The sequence below is a fragment of the Prosopis cineraria genome, unplaced genomic scaffold, assembly GCF_029017545.1.
Source record: "Prosopis cineraria cultivar Desert tree isolate PC_DT_omini unplaced genomic scaffold, ASM2901754v1 PC10, whole genome shotgun sequence".
Lineage (NCBI taxonomy): Eukaryota > Viridiplantae > Streptophyta > Magnoliopsida > Fabales > Fabaceae > Prosopis > Prosopis cineraria.
The window spans coordinates 1,504,170-1,513,131 of NW_026555341.1; the positions used below are offsets into that span (position 1 = coordinate 1,504,170).

The window sequence follows — 8,962 nt, forward strand, 5'->3', positions numbered from 1 at the left end:
CACTTCAGAATTTTATGAGAATAATAATAGTAATTTTAATTGAGCTCTCATGATTTCTCACTAGAATTTTTTTTATTTCCAATTGATATTGTGTCATTTTTTAAGTAAATTTTCTTATCTATTATCATTTTATCTTAATTTAATTAGATAAAAGTATATGAGAAAGAATTAAATACTTAACCTTACATATTTAATAGTCCTCCATTTAAAAATATAAGATATTTTTAATTGAATTTTACTCTCAATAAAGCAGTCATTTGTATTGAAATTAATCTTATTTTTTCATATCTACCTCTATTTAATATATTATTTCACCTTAAAATAAATATAAAGTGATTTATTTAATAGAATTTTTTTTTAAAAAAAGTCAATTATTATACCTTGAAAGATTAAAAATGTCTTATATTTTTGAACGTTCGACCTCTCAAAAAATGTTTTATATTTTTTAATAGAGGAAGTATACCTTTATCCAATTTAATCATAGCAAGATAAGTGAATTTCAATGTTTTAATAACATTAACAATAAAAATTTGTCATAGAGTAAATTATATATAAAATATCTTAATTTAATTGAAAGCAATCATCTTAAACATATGAACAAGTATATAAGTTTTTTTATTAATATATTATCTAACTAAATAAACTTATTTTTGGGTCATTGGATGTCATCGACCCATTCTTAGAGGCAAGAAAAAAAGGGAGAATTGTACTGCAGGTTCTAGAATCAACATATGTACATCAAAAGTCTAATAAAATCTAAAATAATTTTATAGGTTTAAAGGCCTAGTTGTAATTAAATTTTTGTTGTGAAAAAACAAAATTGTCTTTTTATGAAATACATAACAAAATATCTGTAAATAACATTTAAACTCCATTTATTGATAACAAAACATTCATTTATTTTACATAATTCATGTGGTTTATACTTGGAGAAAAAAAATCACAAATTATTCAGATGATATTTATAATAGAAACTTAGTAAATAACATTCAAAATTCATTTATTAACAACAAAAATGGCTATTCATTTTCCATAATCCACATTGTTTATACTTGTTGAAGAAGGAGAAATTTACAAATTACTTAGATAAAACTTACAATAAAAACTTCAAAAATAGCATTCAAAGTCCATTTATTTATAATAAAATGTCTATTTATTTCACATACTCCTTCATAATCACAATATAATCATTTTTTTAGAAATTTTGCATAGTCCAAAATATAGGATACTGTGTAGGTGTTATATATTTTTACGAAACACACCTTTACTTTATTGAGTAATTAATGATAGTATTATGAACGTGAATAGATCAAATATTATATTTATTATACTCAACACAAATATGATTGAAAAGATATAAAATTTTTTGAAAAATCAAAATTTTAACCAATTTTTTTAAAAATATAAATTAATTAACAATGATTTACATTATGATTTAGATGAGGTACAACCTGTTTGGATAGGGCTCAGAATCAATTTTTTAAGGCAAAATTGATTTTTGCATGAAAGTTATCCAAAAAACATATAAATTGGATAATTAATTATTAAGGTAAAAATCACATTTTGAGTTCTGCCAACTTATCTAAATTAATTTTACCATTAAAATAATAAATAAGCTATCAAAGAATTCCACTGCCAATATTACCCTCTCTATTTACGTCTTCAGAGTTGTTTCTCAGTCTCCCATCTCTTACCATCTTGAATCTCTCCTCTGCCGTTGTCCTCCCACTATCGAGCTTCTCACCATCCACCATCCACCATCTCCGACCATAGCCAACAACAACAATCTTCGGTGTGCTCTCTTTGTTGTGTGCTCTATCTCCTCTTGATTCGTCCTCTTCTACTATCGACCTGGTTGCCATTTGCCATCTCCAATCTACAGCCAGTGGCAGTAAGCTTTAGCCATAATTAAAGAAGGTCAGCATTGCCTTGATCTACTCACCCAATCTTTGATCTAGTCTTTGTCCACCACCTTGTTTGTCTCCTTCTCCTTTGATTTGTTCATCTTCGATTTGCACTATGAGTGTGGTTCCTTTTTCATTATCTTCTAGCTTTCTTTTTTCGTCATTTCTTTTTCACTATGATATGCACTATGAGTCTCCGAGCTGATCATTTTTTTCATTATCTTCTGTTAATCTTTAAAGTGCATTTGATAGAGTCTGTTCCTCATGCTTTTTTCCACATGCTTGTTGTAAGTTCTCCCTTACTAAACTACATTTAACTCCATAAATTAAGGTAATCAAGGGATTAACTCTCAAAGGATTATCAAAGTTGTAAAATTATAAAAGTGAACAATTCTCAAATCATTTGCAATGAGATCCCCAAAATTTAAATTTTAATTTCAAACAAGTATTTAAAATGCTGACATTAGAGTTTGAAAATAGTGCAAAAGCTTGAAAACCAACTTGGACCCAAAACAATAAGTCTTAAAACTTAAAACAGTATTTTATATAAAAAATGTGACGTATGTGGTGGCATAAGACATATGCACTGCAGCTCACCTTCTTTGTGCCATGCGCTGTGGCACATTACATAAAAATGATAGTATTAGTTGTTGTTATTTAATAGAACAAGAAGTAAACTTCTGACACGTCCCAAATCTCCATCCAATATTCAATTGAGGTGGTTTTGATGTCTACACGGAGCTTTCTCCTAGCTCCAACTAATGGCATGGTTTCACATTCAAATTCTTTTTCTATAAAAAGTTAGATACACCTATTTGTACCAGTTTTCACAAAAATCTCACCACTTTAGTGTCCCAACTCAACTATAAGTGCCAAAAGCCTATACCGACTATTCAATCATACTCAATAGACTCTAACAAACTCATGCAATGCATTACACACAATCAAAAACACATATATCTTGAAATCACCACTCAACCCCAAAATTCACAAAACACAAGGGGGAGGAAATTCTTGCACAAAATCATCATTTTCATTCCAAGTCTTTCAAAATACACATGTTTTCTATTTGCACAAGTATTTTGACCATATCCATAAGTTTCCAAGCAAAACTCAGGGCATAAAATACATAAGTTATATAGTAAGCTAATGCAAGTAGTGCAAAATAATGACAAGTGATCCTAATTGGCAATTGCATTAACATATACACATAAAAACAACAAAGAGAGATATACATAAAGGATTACTCCACAATCTTAAGCCTCTATGTCTTTTTCTCGACTCGGATCCGATGAGCTAGGCCTTGAAAATATTGAGAATTGAGGGGTGAGTACAACTACTCAGTAACTAAGTTTCACTTAATCTATACAGTTGCATATCAATTATAACCAAATGCAAATAGGCAAGAATACACAATTATGGCACGTACGATGAACGGTTCACAATACTGACAATCATGTGACCAAGCCTAAAAACACATATATTCATGTTGATTTAAAATGCAAATCATAAGGTCACAATAATACCAACCATGCACCTCAAACACATGCCGAACCATAATACAAACAACCATGTGGTCGGATTTATATGCATGATCATATGCCAACCTTATACCCTTTTGTTACCTCCAACATGAAATCGGTGGCTATCATGTGACTAAGTCCTTCACGAACTAACCCAACCTTCTACTTGTGAGGAGCTATCACGCTAGAGTTAACTCACTCACTTATATAATTTAATTTCTCCTAATACTAATAATCATGGGGTGTCGTACCCCTAATTTAGCCTCTTCATGAATTGGTAGAAATTAATTAGGTTCTAGTCCCTTATGAAACAAGTGAGACTGTCCTAAATCAACGTAAGTTGTAACACTTGCCTTGAGTGTTATCCAAAAATCACATAATTCAAACAAACTAAGTGTGGTTAAGTAGTTGATCCTCTAACCAACTTAAGAAATAAATCATTTAAAACCTTAAAAATAATTATAGGTTCTACCTATAGCGCACGGAAGCAAGTTAGACGAAAATGAAATAAAAAGATGCTGTCATGACAGTAATTTATTGCTGTCATGACAGCCCTCCTGGGCCAACTTCCAGGAGGCGGTGTTCCGTCATTCGACCTCCGATTGAAGTGATTTTAAAGCTCACACGTCACATTCAAAGGGTACTATAAGTGTACCAAATTTCAAAAAGATCCAACGGTCGGATTAAAAATTAGACACGTTAAAAGATTGACTATTTTTGCTGTCATGACAGCTAAAAAGCTGTCATGACAGCACTTCCGGACCAACTTCCGGAGTGCACCATTTCATCATCTGACCTCCGATCGGAGTGATTCCAAAGCCCACATGTCACTTTTAAAGAATACTATTAGCATACTAAATTTTGAAAAGATCCAACGGACGGATTGAATTTTGTGCAGGTTACAAAATCAACACTGTAGCTGTCATGACAGCAATTTAATGCTGTTATGACAGCACCTCCAGACCAAATTCTGGAGTGCTTCGTTTCTCCGTCCGATATCCGATCGACGTGATTCTAAAGCCCACACGAAGCTTATAAAAGGTTTTACTTGTGACCCAAATTTTAGAGAAATCCAACGGTCGGATTAAGATTTGGACACCCGGATGCAAAAGTGCAGCTTTTTGGTAAAAACCATTTTCAAAATTGTCCAAATCCCATCCTAATGGTCACAAACCTGTGGAAACACTTTGGACACGTCAAATAAGATTAAAAACACTTGATAGAACATTCAAATGATGGAAAACCCCCATACATCAAAATTTGACCACCCGGGTGCCATTTCCTAAAATGGACCCTAAACCCCCAAAATGCACAAATCATACAAGAGTGGTCACAAATCAATCCAAATACCATGTATTTATATAAATACATATGCTAAACATTTTCACTTGGCTCAGAGCTCCTTGTGGGGCCCACGCACCCACTCTCTCTATCCAAGCTGTATGTTTTCCCATAGCACACCATTTGCAATGCAACCACTTTGCATTTGTTTATAAAATCACATATATATCAAAATAAAGATCTGCTTGTAATAGAAACTTGGTCTACTAAGTAAATCCATCAAAACCACACACCATAACCAAGTTTCCTAGCCACAAGTCTGCAAACAGACAAAAATTCATACACAAGCACACAATCCACACATATTCACACACACACACATAATCATATCCTACTGGCACCCTAATTTTAAATACATTACAATATATTTGCTCAAAAGAAAGGGGTTGCAGTTCTTTACAAATCACAAGCAAACCCCTAGCTTTGCTCTTTTCCCCGTCCACCACTGGATCCTTCGCCTGGACCTAGAATATTAAAAAGAAAGGGGTGAGACAACCACAGTCTCAGTAACAGTGAAATCTATATTGATTATTACAAAGTAAGCCATAATTAAATAAATTAATAATAAATTCAACATAGTATATAATTTAGCCATTTAAAATGCATGAATGCATGACCTAGGCCGGTATGGCCTTTCATGACCAACAGAATGCCCCCTGGCACTCTTTAACTCGCAGGTAAACCTTATACCTACTTGTACCTCCACAGGCACAAAACATAATCTAAGGCATGATCTAATCCACCGAACCGCCTATGCCCCTTCGACGTGAATCCTGAGCAGTCAAAGCTAACTCCCTCCCAGAGCCAGCCCGACTTACTCTCCATGTGAGGGCTACCTTGGCCTAGGCACTCAACCTCACACTTCATATGTCGGATTCCCTCCCCCACTGAGAGGTGTCGAACACTCAATACACTAACCACTTTAGTGCACTGAGCCCACAATACGTAAGACAACACTGAGTACTGACAGTGTGCCATAGAATATCAAAAATCCACACCTTCTCATTGGTGAACTCCCACCGAGATCATGCCTTTTACTTTTGTCTACCTTTCCTGAGTATTGACCATTCAACACTCTAAAGTAGTATAATATTTATAAATCTCATTTCCATAAAAACATTGTTATTAAACAATTAGAAAACATATTTGCACTATAATCAAAGTAGTACCCCATAACCCTTTATAAAGCACATTTAATCTTTTAAAACATGTAATGCATGATAACTAGTAATATTTATTCAAAAATAGCTAAAACAAAGTAATAAGAAATATAAATTCCCCTGTTACCTCAACCCTTTGGTACTAAAAGGGTTCCCCTTGTACAAAATAGGGCTCGGCTTGTTCCTTACTTCTCAATAAGTTCCACCAACAATTTTCTACAACATATAAGTGATCCACATCACTTATCATGACAAATAGTATTAATGAAGACTATAACTTATACCACACAACTTAGGTCAATGAGTCATAATCCACCCTAATGGTCCATATATTAAACCAACCATTCACATAGTATCACTTAACCACCAAAACCATTTATTAGCCATCACTAGGCTAATTTTCAATTTATATAATTTTTTTAATCAATTAAAAACCTTTACTTAGTGCCACCAACTTTCACCATTAACCCTTATAATGAAAACCAAACCTTAATTTAAATCTTATTGGGCTTAAATAGCAAAATTATAACTAAATCAATAGGCTTAAACCATTGAGGAGCAAAAACCCAATTTCTCAAGTTTATTTTATGCCCAAAACACCTCTTTTCATCCAATTATTCACTCAAAACATTAGATCACTATATAGAAACTCAAAACATGCTCCCTAGAATCCAAAGAAACAAAAGCTTACAAGAATAAAGCCTTTGGGATCAAAATCCAAAAATTTCCTCTTCCAAAAATTGAAGAAAATCAAGAGAAAGAGAAGAGGATTGAAGTAGGGAGTTTACCTATCGTGTAGCCGAGCTCGCAACGGTCGCAAAGACTCCTAGATCCAAGCCTAACTCCCTCCCTTTCTCTTCTCTTCTTCCTCTCTCTCTCTCTCTCCCGTTTGTGCGTTTGCTTCCTTTCTCATTTTCTCTGCGTTTCTGCATCAGTTTGCTCCTTAAAATGCTGGTCAAAAACTTTGGGGAAAATTACAAGAAAGGGCCCAACATTTTTTATTATTGCACAAAAGCCTGGGTCAACTTTGGTAATTTTTTCCATAGTTAAAAATCAAATAAAACCAAACTTTTGCTTAGTAAAATTCGAACTCTGGGCCTCTATTAAATTATTCTAAATCTTAATTTAATTATAGATATTTTATTTTATTTTTTTGTTTATTTTTTAAATAAATTTGAGTTTTAAAATTTTTTAGGATGTTACATAAGTTCTCGATTCCAACAATCACTACCAATACCATGTGGATTTAAATCAATCTATTCCTCTCCCTAAGCGAACTCTCGCCAATGATCATGCTATGCTCATTTTTCACATAATATGCATTTCAAACAATCAATTCATGGCACATAAACTCACATACTCATATTCAAATACTCCACATACTCAATACATTACACATCAAAGTTCTCCACCCATAATGAAAAACCATAATCAAGGTTTTCCTTTCCAAAACCATTTCACAAGTTAAATACATTGCCAATATACATAATTAATTTAAATCATCGACAATATTTCACAAACACAATTAACATTTAACTATAAAAATTAAATTTTCCTCAGTTACCTCAAACCTTTAAGAGGTCAAAGGTTTACCTCTCACACAAACCACTTCTAAAGCTTCTCCCAAGCTTAAATGGTGCCAAAATAAACCACATTACACTTATAACACAATAATACTTGTAACATCCAAAAAAATTTAACCCTAATTTTATTAACTTAATTAAGGTAGTTAGTGAGTTAATGAGGTGTGTGGCCAGAGGGTTTAACTTGGCATAATTACTGTGATTTTAACCCTAGAAGTAGATCCGGATTGATGGCGGGCCACCTGGGTAAGGAAAGAGGATAAAAAAGTAAAGAGTTGTGTTTTGTGTCACACATCGCGGTGTGTGGTTGGTCCGTCATGGCTCACGGACACAATTTAAACATAACGAGCTCCTCTGTGCCATACACCGTGGTGGAGGACAGCGTGCGTTGTGGTGTATGGCCAAAAATCAGATATATCTGATTCGTCTTTGCTTGAAAATAGAAGAGAGAAAGAGAAGGAAAACAAAAAGCTTAATTTTGGCTCTGTTAGGGCACAAATTTTGGTCCTATTGTTGATAGATTGGAGCTCCCAAACACCCAAGGTAAGATCATAGTGCCTTCTTCTTCCTTTCTCTCCCTCATTTATAATTATTTATGGTAGGATTTAAGTTGGGAGATGGATTTTTAGTCCATAAGAGTATGGGTCTGATTTCATTAGTTAAAATGAGGTTAATAAGAGTGATTTAATGTATTGGAATATCACATTGATGATTTTGGAAGTGGTTGGTCCATGGGAGCATTTAATATCTAAAACTTGGTACTTATAAGGTGGTTGGGAGAGTTTAATGTGCATTAATGATAGTTTGAGGTGTTATTAATGATAATGTGCATTAATGAAATCTAATGAGCACATTGGGTATGAACGGGTAGTGGTTATGAGTTGGTAAAATAGTGTATGAGGAGTTTTATATTGATAAAGCTTAAAGAGCTAGATGATAATGATATACTTATGATATGATTATAGAGAGGTTCGTCTTGGCACCGTTCAAGTTCGTTGATGCTTGGGAAAGTTAACATAGTAAGGGGTAAACCTTTGACCTCTCAAAGGTTTAAGGTAACTGGGAAAAACTTAATTTTTATAGTTGAATGTTAATTGTATTTATGAAATGTGATTTATGAGATGCATATTAGAAAATACTTAATTGTGAAATGGTTTTAGAGAAGAGAAAACTTTGATTCTACCACCCTTGATGTTTTGTGAAATTACCTGTGATTTATTACTATAGGTGGAGAATTGTGATGAATTAAGTGTTAAATTGTGATGTATTTATGTTACGTAAGTGTATGTGTTGAGAAATGATTCTTAAAATGCATATTATGTGTGAAATATGTATAGCATGATTATTAGCGGGAGGTTGCCTAAGGAGAGGAGTAGATTGGTTGAAATCCAAGTGGTATTGGCAATGACTGTTAGAATTGGGAACTAGCCTTAGCACCGACCGTTCGAATC

The 8,962-nt window shown here is 33.3% G+C and overlaps 1 long non-coding RNA gene across 1 annotated transcript; it reads right to left on the reverse strand.

Annotated features, from left to right (window-relative positions):
• Positions 1–5,007: 5,007 nt before the first annotated feature.
• Positions 5,008–6,847, reverse strand: LOC129321767 (uncharacterized). Its single transcript, XR_008596095.1, has 3 exons — positions 6,717–6,847; positions 6,056–6,144; positions 5,008–5,232 (listed from the first exon to the last, which is right to left on the reverse strand). It is a non-coding gene; the product is annotated as an uncharacterized LOC129321767 (long non-coding RNA).
• Positions 6,848–8,962: the final 2,115 nt, after the last annotated feature.